Genomic DNA, 11,868 nt, shown 5'->3' on the forward strand with positions numbered 1-11,868 from the left:
TTATTTATTTAGTTTTGGCTATGTTGAGTCTTCATGGCTGTGCACAGGCTTTCTCTAGTTGTGGTGAGTGGGGCCTACTCTTCATTGTGGGGCTCTGGTTTCTCATTGCAGTGGCTTCTCTTGTTGCAGAGCACGGACTCTAGGCACGTGGGCTTCAGCAGTTGTGGCACGCAGGCTCAGTATTTGTGGCGCATGGGCTTAGTTGCTCCATGGCATGTGGGATCTTCCCAGACCAGGGCTCAAACCCATGTCCTCAGTATTGGCAGGCAGATTCTTAACCACTGTGCCACTAGGGAAGTCCCTCTTTTTTAAAAAAATATTTATTTATTTTAGCTGTGCCATGTCTTTGTTGAGGCACGTGGGATCTTTTAGTTGTGGTATGTGGACTTCTTAGTTGTGGCATGCATGCAGGAACTAGTTCCCCGACCAGGGATCAAACCCAGGCCCCCTGCATTGGGAGCATGGAGTCTTATTCACTGGACCACCAGGGAACTCCCTCTCCTCTTTCTTTTTTTTTTTTTTTTAAAGATTGATTGATTGATTGATTGATTGATTGATTGCTATGTTGGGTCTTCGTTTCTGCGCTAGGGCTTTCTCCAGTTGCGGCAAGCAGGGGCCACTCTTCATCACAGTGCGCAGGCCTCTCACTATCGTGGCCTCTCTTGTTGCGGAGCACAGGCTCCAGATGCGCAGGCTCAGTAGTTGTGGCTCACGGGCCTAGTTGCTCTGCGGCATGTGGGTTCCCCCCAGACCAGGGCTCGAACCCATGTCCCCTGCATTAGCAGGCAGATTCTCAACCACTGCGCCACCAGGGAAGCCCTCCCTCTCCTCTTTCATATCTTATTTTGTTTATTTGGGTCCTCTTTTTTCTTCTTGGTGAGCCTGGCCAAAGGTTTGTCGATTTTGTTTCTCTTTTCAAAAAACCGCTCTTGATTTTATTGATTTTTTCCATTTTTTGATCTCTATTTATTTCCTCTCTGATCTTTATTATTTCCTTCCTTCTGCTGGCTTTAGGTTTTATTTGTTCTTCTTTTTCTAATAATTTTGGGTGGTAGGAGAGGTTGTTTATTTGGGATTTCTTTTTTTTGTTTAAGAAGAAAGCTTTTTTTTTAATATAAATTTATTTTATTTATTTATTTATTGGTTGTGTTGGGTCTTCATTGCTGTGCACGGCCTTTCTCTAGTTGCGGCGAGTGGGGGTTATTCTTCATTGCAGTGCACGTGCTTCTCATTGCAGTGGCTTCTCTTGTTGCAGAACACGGGCTCTACGTGCGTGGGTTTCAGTAGTTGTGGCATGCAGGCTCAGTAGTTGTGGCACACGGACTTAGTTGCTCCGTGGCATGTGGGATCTTCCCAGACCAAGGATCGAACCTGTGCCCCCTGCATTGGCAGGCAGATTCTTAACCACTGTACCACCAGGGAAGTCCCTATTTAGGATTATTCTTGTTTTTTGAGGAAGACCTGTATCACTACAAACTTCCCTTTTAGGAGTATTTTTGCTGCATGCATAGATTTTGTATGGTTGTGTTTTGTTTTCATTGTTGTTTATCTCGAGGTATTTTTTTTTAATTTCCTCTTTGATTTCATAATTAACCCATTGGTTTTTTTAGTAGCATGTTTCTTAGTCTCCATGTAATTGCCTTTTTCTTTGTTTCTCCTCCTGTGGTTGACTTCTAGTTTCATGCCACTGTGGTCAGAAAAGATGCTTGAAATAATTCCTACTCTTTAAATCTGTTGAGGATTGTTTTGTATCCTAGTATGTGAGCTATCCTAGAGAATGTTCTATTTCACTTTTGCAATCTAAAATCTGAAGATATTTACATTTAGAAGTAAAAGTATTTGTACTAAGTAAAATAATTCCATATAGAATAAAGAAATGAAATTCAAGGAAAAAAGAGCCACATGGATTATTGGGAACTCTACATAAGTCTTAAAATTTTCAAAGAAGAATGAATTCTCCTATAATAATATAAATACAAATTATTGGATGAAAGTCACTGCAGAAGACAGTGGAGGTTAGGAGGTTAGATGTATTCACCTCTATCTTCCTTACTGACTCATTATTAATTAAATTCTAATTGACATTAGATCCTGGAACTTAACCTGAGCCGTTTTCCTCAGTTGTGTAGTTGAGTCTGAGTACAGGAAGCAACAAGTCATCTGCCAGGCTTGTTAGGAACATTGATGATTCATCAGTGGGAGAGGACCACACTGCACAATACTGCACTTACCTGAGCCAGGGCAGCACCAGAGGAAGGCAAGGAGTGCAGGCGAGCCAGAACCCAGCACAACGGGGGAATTCCCTCAGCTCCCAGAGGCCTCATGCTGTGGTCAGCACCATCAGAACCAGCCAATGTATGGAGAGAAGTTTGCAAGACATAAGGGCCTTGAGGAAGAGAGAAAATTATAAGGAATATGATATTTTTGATTATGTTGACAAACCCTGTGTTTCTACACATTGACAAATTAGAATTCTGTGGTCACAGAGGTGAGTATATATAAGACACAAATTTGAGCAAATTTCTACTGGAGTAAATTAACTTCTAACTGTGCCTAAATTTTAACTACTGTTTGAAAGATTCTTATATCAAACAGGTCTATTAAGAGAGCAGAAGGAATGTGTAATTTTCACAAAATATTTGTATCATTTGAGTACAACATAATTATACAACTGCAAATATTTTTTTCTTGAAAATTCTCCAGTTTAAAATAGAATTACCTTCATTATCTAAAACTAATGACCAAAACCATCTCATGAAAGCCTCAGACTCCTTCTCTATATCTAAAACTATCCCATTCCCTGAGCTCAGTTTATTAATTAGTCATGATGAATTAAGGAGAAAGCTCTACAAGTCACAGAAATTAGGTTCCCTGATCTCTAGATAGTAGGATTACTTAAAATACTCCTGAAATTCTTCATGCTACCTTGGTTCTTCCTGTTCAGTCTATTTTGTTCTGTAGGCTAGGAAGCTCCCTGGCATGAATAGCATTTACCAAAATCTATCAGAGTGGCAGAGTTATATATTTTACATCTGATTCCCTAAATTAGCTAGTCCCTATGCTTCCGGGCACTTATTTCTTTTTTTGAATCATTCTGCCTTCTGGTGTTTCTCTGAAAATACTTTGAAGCAGTTACTGTACTCTCTGCTGTGTTTTCTGTGTATGAACTTACTGGACTTTTATCCACTGACTCAGTAACTGAGATCATGAGGTAAACACTGTTCTCTTACTCCCTCTCCTTGAAAAACAAAACCAGTTTCCAAAGACAGTTGCATTGTCTGGCCAGTTTCAGCTTCCTTTTATAAAATTCCCTATGACTCATTGGCTTGCTTAGGAAAAACGTATTGTTTATTTCTCTGATCCTTTCCTGCAACAACTAGAATTTCATCATATAAGATAACATAATCAGAACGTGTAGGTACAAGCCTCACTTCAGCTGTTTTAGTTTTGCTCTAAGATAGTACAGAGACAAAACATCCCCACGCCTCTCCCTCTGCAGATGGCAGAATGTCATCTGCTTTTATCATTTCTATGGCTTGCAATACTCAGAGCAGTATCTTTGGTCATGTCTGTTTTCCACAGTCTAATTGGCACTCACTGTTAAAAACAACAGGTAATAATCACGTGCCAAATTTTAACTTATTAACAAAGAAACCAATTAGAAGACAATGGGGTTGGTGGCAAGAGCATTTGAAGAACATAGTTCTGTACTATTCAAAGGGAAAAGAATCAAAAATTGCTCAGTCAGATGAAAATCTATAAATATTCTTCAAGAGAACAAGCTTATAAACTTTAGGGTTATCTTCTCCACAATGCAGCAAAATATCAAACCCTATAATTTTCAATAAACTAACCGCTAACTTTACAGAGCTGTCTGTACCCTTGCCAACTGTTAATTGTTATATTCCAGAGTCAGATGAAAGCTTAACTGATTTCTTTGATGAAGCTTTAGCATAATATGAAGGAATCAAGCAATGAGCATTTTGCCTTTTTCCAGGTTTGGAATAAATTTTTCCTCAGCATCAGCTCAGTCCTTTCAACCCTTAGAGGATACTTCCTAGTTCCTTTTTCCATTGTCTCAAATCACCTGCTTGCTACTCATCCATGGACTGAGGTCTACAGTCCAACAGCTCTTGAGTAACTGAATGAAATAATCACTTAAGTGAACTTGGGAGCAGATCCTTTCCTAATCAAATCTTCACAGGAGTCCTCAGCACCTGAAACCTTGACTGAAGTCCTGTGAGAAACTGTGAGCCAGAGGACTCAGCAAAGCCATGCCCAAATTTCTGTCCCACGGAAACTGTGAGATAATAAATGTTTGTTATTTAAAGATACTAAACTTTCACCCAAGGCAATCTACAGATTCAACACAATCCCTATCAAAATACCAATGGCATTTTTCACAGAACTAGAGTAAATAATTTTAAAATTTGTATGGGAGCACAAAAGACCCTTAGTAACCAAAACAATCTTGAGAAAGAAGAATAGAGCTGGGGGAATCATGCTTCCTGACTTCAGACTATACTACAAAGCTACAGTAATCAAAAGAATATGGTACCGGCACAAAAACAGACAGAAAGATCAATGAAACAGAATAGAAAGCCAGAAATAAACCCACACACTTACGGTCAATTAATCTATGACAAAGGAGGCAAGAATAGACAATGCAGGAAAAGACAGACCATTCAATAAGTGGTGGTTGGAAAGTTGGACAGTTACATGTAAAAGAATGAAATTAGAACATTTTCTGAGACCATATACAAAAACAAACTCAAAATGGATTAAAGACCTAAATGTAAGACTGGAAACCTTAAAACTCCAGGAAGAAGCATAGGTAGAACACACTTTGACATAAATTGTACCAATATTTTTTAAAATCTGTCTCCTAAGGCAAAGGAAACGAAAGCAAAAATAAACAAATGGGCTCTAATTAAACTTAAGAGCTTTTGCACAGCAAAGAAAGCCATCGACAAAATGAAAAGACAACATACCAAATGGGAGAAAATATCTGCAAATCATATATCTAATAAAAGGTTAATATCCAAAATATATAGAGAACTCATACAACTCAACAACAGAGAACAAACAATCCTATTAAAAAATGGGCAGAGGAGCTGATAGACATTTTTCCAAACAAGACTTTCAGATGGCCAACAGGCACATGAAAAGATGCCCAACATCACTTATCATCAGAGAAAAGCAGATCAAAACCACAATAAAACATCACCTCACACCTATCAGAATGACTATTGTTAAAAAGACCACAAATAATAAATGTTGGCGACTATGTGGAGAAAAGGAAACTGTTGTGCACTGTTGGTAGGAATGTACATTGGTGCAGCCATTGTGGAAAACAGTATGCAGGTTCCTCAAAAAACTAAAAATAGAGGTACCATATGACGCAGCAATTCCATTCCATGGTATATATCTGAAGAAAACAACACTAATTTGAAAAGATATGTGCACACCAGTGTTCATAGCAGCATTATTTACATAGTCAACAACAGATGACCTGTCCCTCAACAGATGAATGGATAAAGATGTGGTACGTACACACACACACACACACACACACACACACACACACTGGAATATTGCTCAGTCGTAAAAAGAATGAAATTTTGCCATTTCCCACAACATGGGCGGACCTGGTGGGTATTATACTTAGTGAAGTAAGTCACAGAAAGACAAATACTGTATGTTACCATTTATATATGGAATCAAAAAACACAACAAATGAATGAATATAACAAAACAGAAACAGACTCACAGATATAGAAAACAAAGTAATAGTTACCAATGCGGGTAGGAAGGAGGCGGCAGCGTCCCGGGCGGGCGGGAGGTGCACCAGCAGCGGCGGCGGCGTCGTCGGTAAATCCTCCCGGCCGCTCACAGCACTGTGTGGCCGCATCCGCAGCCCGGCCTCGGACCGCGGCGCCCCTCCTGCCCCTCGCGGCTTCTCGCCCGTCCGCCCCTCCCCGCGGTGCGCCGGCCCTAACAAGCTGGCGGGTCGGCCTGGCTGCCCTCCCCGGACGGGCGGGCGGGCTGCCCTGAGGAGGCGGGGAGGGGGAGGGCTGGGAGGGCTGGGCCGGCCGGCCGGCAGACGACGATGCCGAACTTCTGCGCGGCCCCCAACTGCACGCGGAAGAGCATGCAGTCCGACCTGGCCTTCTTCAGGTTCCCGCGGGATCCAGCCAGATGCCAGAAGTGGGTGGAGAATTGTAGGAGAGCACTTAGAAGATAAAACACCTGATCAACTAAATAAACATTACTGATTGTGTGCCAAACACTTTGAGGCTTCTATGATCTGTAGAACTATACATTTTGCAGAGGCATCAGAAAACTAAAGAATAATTGGGTTATTTTATTTCTCAAAATTAATTGAAGCAGATACATGTGAAGTCATTGGGAGAGTCCTTATAGGACAGTTCTTCGAGATAATGCAATGCCAACAATATTTGATCTTACCAGCCATAATCCACACAGTAGACACAGAAAACGAATATGAGAATTGAGTGAAGATGAAATCAGGACACTGAAACAAAAAAATTGATGAAACTTCTGAACAGGAACCAAAACATAAGGAAATAAACAACAGCAATGCTCAGAACCGCAGTGCGGAAGAAGGGGGTGAAGAGCAGGGTGAAGACATTTTACCTTTAACCCTTGAAGAGAAGGAAAACAAAGAATACTTAAAATCTTTATTTGAAATTTTGATTCTTATGGGGAAACAGAACATACCTCTGGATGGACATGAAACTGATGAAATCCCAGAAGGTCTCTTTACTCCTGATAACCTTCAAGCACTGCTGGAGTGCCGGATCCATTCTGGTGAAGAGGCTCTGAGAAGGCGCCTTGAGACAACGGCAGTGAACACATTGTTCTGTTCGAAAACACAGCAGAAACAGATGCTAGAGATCTGTGAGAGCTGCATTCGGGAAGAAACCCTCAGGGAAGTGAGAGACTCTCACTTCTATTCCATCGTCACTGACGATGTGGTGGACATAGCAGGGGAAGAGCACCTGCCTGTGTTGGTGAGGTTTGTTGACGAAGCTCACAACCTGAGAGAGGAATTTGTGGGCTTATGAAGCTGATGCAGAAATTTTGGCTGTGAAATTTCACACAATGATAACTGAGAAGTGGGGATTAAACATGGAGTACTGTCGTAGCCAGGCTTACATTGTGTCCAGTGGATTTTCTTCCAAAGTGAAAGTCGTTGCTTCTAGACTTTTACAGAAATATCCCCAAGCCATCTACACACTCTGCTCTTCCTGTGCCTTAAATATGTGGTTGGCAAAATCAGTGCCTGTTATGGAAGTATCTGTCGCATTAGGAACAACTGAGAAAGTTTGTTCTTTTTTCCATCGATCACCACAACTGCTTTTAGAGCTTGCCAATGTAATTTCTGTCCTATTTCAGAACAATGAAGAAAGGGGCAAAGAACTGAAGGAAATTTGCCATTCTCAGTGGACAGGCAGGCATGATGCTTTTGAAATCTTAGTGGACCTCCTACAAGCACATGTTTTATGTTTAGATGGTATAAATAGTGACACAAATGTTAGATGGAATAACTGTACAGCTGGCCGAGCATTTGTACTCTGTAGTGCAGTAACAGATTTTGATTTCATCATTACCAATGTTGTTCTTAAAAATGTTCTATCTTTTACAAGAGCCTTTGAGAAAAATCTTCAGGGTCAAACTTCTGATGTCTTCTTTGCAGCCAGTACTTTGACTGCAATGCTGCATTCACTAAATGAAGTGATGGAAAATATCGAAGTTTATAATGAATTTTGGTTTGAGGAAGCCACAAATTTGGCAACCAAACGTGATAGTCAGATGAAACTCCCAGGGAAATTTCGCAGAGCTCAGCACAGTAACCTGGAATCTCAGCTAACCTCTGAGAGTTATTATAAAGAAACACTAAGTGTTCCAACAGTGGAACACATTATTCAGGAACTGAAACATATACTCTCAGAACAACACCTCAAAGCTCTTAAATGCTTATCTCTGGTACCCTCTGTCATGGGACAGCTTAAATTCAATACATTCAAGGAGCATCATGCTGACACGTACGGAAGTGATTTACCTAATCCTGACACACTCTCTGCTGAGCTGCATTGTTGGAGAATCGAGTGGAAACACAGAGGGAAAGATATAGAACTTCCATCCACTATTTATGAAGCCCTTCATCTGCCAGACATCAAGTTTTTTCCTAATGTTTATGCATTGCTGAAGGTCCTATGTGTTCTTCCTGTGATGAAGTTTGAGAGTGAATGCCGTGAAAATGGGCGAAAGTGTCTCAAAGCATACCTGAGGAACACTTTGACAGACCAAAGTTCAAGTACCTTGGCTTTGCTTAACATAAATTTTGATATAAAACACGATTTGGATTTAATGGTGGCTACATATATCAAACTCTATACAAGTTAAGTCAGAGCTTCCTACAGATAATTCAGAAACCATTGAAAATACCTAAGAGACTTTTAAAATAGACTTTCTCTTATATTTGATATTTGAAAAAATCTGTAAGAAATTTGAAAATATCTTTCAGAAAAGTTGTAAGGTGTACATAGGCTACTTAATCACTGAATATCTTGACCTGTAGGCCTCTCATTGAGTACGTTAGTCATTGATAATCTTCCTGCTTAAATGGCCCGTTTGAAGTCCCATGCTTTGGAGACCTAACTGTTCTACCAGAAGATAGCATTGAAAGTACCATGTTACCATACTGTATTTGTTTTTCTCTTTCTGACTTACTTCACTCTGTATGACAGACTCTAACTCCATCCACATCACTACAAATAACTCAATTTCGTTTCTTTTTATGGCTGAGTAATATTCCATTGTATATATGTGCCACATCTTCTTTATCCATTCATCCGATGATGGACACATAGGTTGCTTCCATGTCCTGGCTATTGTAAATAGAGCTGCAATGAACATTTTGGTACATGACTCTTTTTAAATTATGGTTTTCTCAGGGTATATGCCCAGTAGTGGGATTGCTGGGTCATATGGTAGTTCTACTTTTAGTTTTTTAAGGAACCTCCATACTGTTCTCCATAGTGGCTGTATCAATTTACATTCCCACCAACAGTGCAAGAGTGTTCCCTTTTCTCCACACCCTCTCCAGCATTTATTGTTTCTAGATTTTTTGATGATGGCCATTCTGACTGGTGTGAGATGATATCTCATTGAAGTTTTGATTTGCATTTCTCTAATGATTAATGATGTTGAGCATTCTTTCATGTGTTTGTTGGCAATCTGTATATCTTCTTTGGAGAAATGTCTATTTAGGTCTTCTGCCCATTTTTGGATTGGGTTGTTTGTTTTTTTGTTATTGAGCTACACGAGCTGCTTGTAAATTTTGGAGATTAATATATGGAATCTAAGGGAAAAAAAAAAGGTCATGAAGAACCTAGTGGCAAGATGGGAATAAAGACACAGACCTACTAGAGAATGGACTTGAGGATATGGGGAAGGGGAAGGGTAAGATGTGACAAAGTGAGAGAGTGGCATGGACATATATACACTACCAAACGTAAAATAGATAGCTAGTGGGAAGCAACCGCATAGCACAGGGAGATCAGCTCTGTGCTTTGTGACCACCTAGAGGGGTGGGATAGGGAGGGTGGGAGGGAGGGAGATGCAAGAGGGAAGAGATATGGGAACATATGTATATGTATAACTAATTCACTTTGTTATAAAGCAGAAACTAACACACCATTGTAAAGCAATTATACTCCAATAAAGATGTTAAAAAAAAAAATAGAAAGTACCATGTTACACTCTGTGTGATCTCTGCTAATGGCACTTTGAAATTGTATTAGTTAAGTCATTTTAGATATAACATTTGTCACTGTGGATCCAATTGTCAGGTACTGAGTTATCAGTTCTTTGAAGAAATAAATTTTGAGGAGGTATGGGAGGAAGGAATACATTTTATAAAACATTACGATGAAGCTCATGACTGACCTTTGAATAGTAGGAGTTTTAAGTATGCTGTTAAAAATCTGTAAGGGACCATTAAAATTATCAGATTGTAAGAGAAACGTGTGAGCTTGCCAAACAAGGATTTCATTGTAGATTTTGTCTTTATCAAATGAAGTTGAAGGAACAACTTATAGTTAAAGTTTGAATGGAAGAGACTGCCATTGTTGTTCCACATCTGATTGTTGCTGTTTACATTCCTTTATTGAGCCTACATCTTCATAAACTTTTTGACAGGTATATGTTGAACACTTCTGTTTCATGGTCAAGACAGGATCAGAGGCCATGGATACTGACAACTGATTTGTCTGTTTTCTTCTGTCTTTTTCCATGACTGTATCTAGTGCCTCATCTTGATTTACAAGCAAAACCTAGAAAACCTACAAAAATAAGTGTTTTGTGGTTTATCTAGGAATAATACAGAAAATATTGCTGTTATTTTTCGTGAGGAAAATCAATTTTGTGTAGTTTATTTCAACCTAAATAAAATGTGGATTTTGTTTAAAAAAAAATAAGTTACCAATGCGGGGAGGTAGGAGATTAAGAGGTACAAACTGTGTACAAAATAAATAAGCTACAAGGATATATTGTACAGCACAGGGAATATATCCAACGTTTTATAATAACTTTAAATGGAATATAATCTAAAAAAACTTTGAATCACTATGTTGTACACCTGAAACTAATATAATACTGTAAATCAACTATACCTCAGTTTAAAAAAAAAGAAAAAAGAAAAAAAGATACAGATTAAAATTAGCCAGGAAAAAGGTACACAATGAAGAATCTAGAAGAGCCATCAGATGCAAGCTTCCATTTGTCCTCTCCCAGTGGATTGATACAGACAACATTTAAGTCATCTATCAACAATGAGAGACAACATGCACAAAGTACTGCCAACCCATGAGGTTCACTTGAGCCTTGGTGTCCAGAGTTTTTATTCAGGGTCAGTCATGTAGACAAGGTGTGCATACATGGCTGACCTTCGTTACTTAGTCTCTAGCCTCTCAGAGGTCAAACTGATGCTAAGTGTCCCAAAGCCCCATGTGAAAAAGATGCTTTTATCAGGCAGGATATTCCAAAAACTTAGAGGTTACCTCCTGGGAGCCTGGCAAGTGGTCAAACCTTTCTTTGAAATGTGCAGGTTTTAGACAACCCAGGCCTACTGAGTGTATCTTTTACTGCAGAGAAGCACACTCTTTCTTGCAATCCAGAGACTTTTGGTGCCTGAAAACAACAGGAGTGGCATTAGCAATGACAACAGGCACCACGCACCACTACAGGTGCTATAGACATGAGAGCAACTGAGTCTGCAGGCTCAGGACAGTTAATCTCAGCTCTGGCCAGAGCAGCCTTCATGGACCCAGGAGGAAGTGGAGCCAGCATGTCCATGGCAGGCACTGTGAAATATACTCAAGAATGTTTAAAATGGCTGCAGCAAGGGCCACAAGCCTGGCCTTCTAGTACGTCAGCAGGAACTGCTGATCTCTCCCCAGAGGGCAGCCTGAGTGTGGTGATTACAGAAGCCTGTTGCAGAAACAGCTAAAGATTCAGTAGTGGGACACCTCATCCCAAACTTGCAGGGTTAAGGCAACACAAGTGAACGGGACAGAAGCCAGAGAGTTTCCTAACCCAAGATTGAAACCCAAATGGAAAGAAAGGGAAAGGATAACTTCCAATTAAAGCCATTCCAACACCATAAGGTGGGGTAGTACAGAAAAACCCTCATATTATCCATATGCTGGTTAGCCTACCAGGGAACCACCAAGAGTTAAAAAGAAAAAAAGGAGGGAAAGGCCAGAGCATCCCAGGGGAGAGAGGATGCAGCTTCTCCCCCATCATAAATACTGGATTCAACCTACCACATAGGAGTCTAAG

The 11,868-nt window shown here is 40.1% G+C and overlaps 1 pseudogene; it reads left to right on the plus strand.

Moving 5' to 3' along the window:
• The first annotated feature begins 6,081 nt into the window (after positions 1-6,081).
• On the plus strand, positions 6,082-8,476 carry LOC137758538 (52 kDa repressor of the inhibitor of the protein kinase-like; annotated as a pseudogene).
• Positions 8,477-11,868: the final 3,392 nt, after the last annotated feature.

Source organism: Eschrichtius robustus, chromosome 2 (genome assembly GCF_028021215.1).
Source record: "Eschrichtius robustus isolate mEscRob2 chromosome 2, mEscRob2.pri, whole genome shotgun sequence".
NCBI lineage: Eukaryota > Metazoa > Chordata > Mammalia > Artiodactyla > Eschrichtiidae > Eschrichtius > Eschrichtius robustus.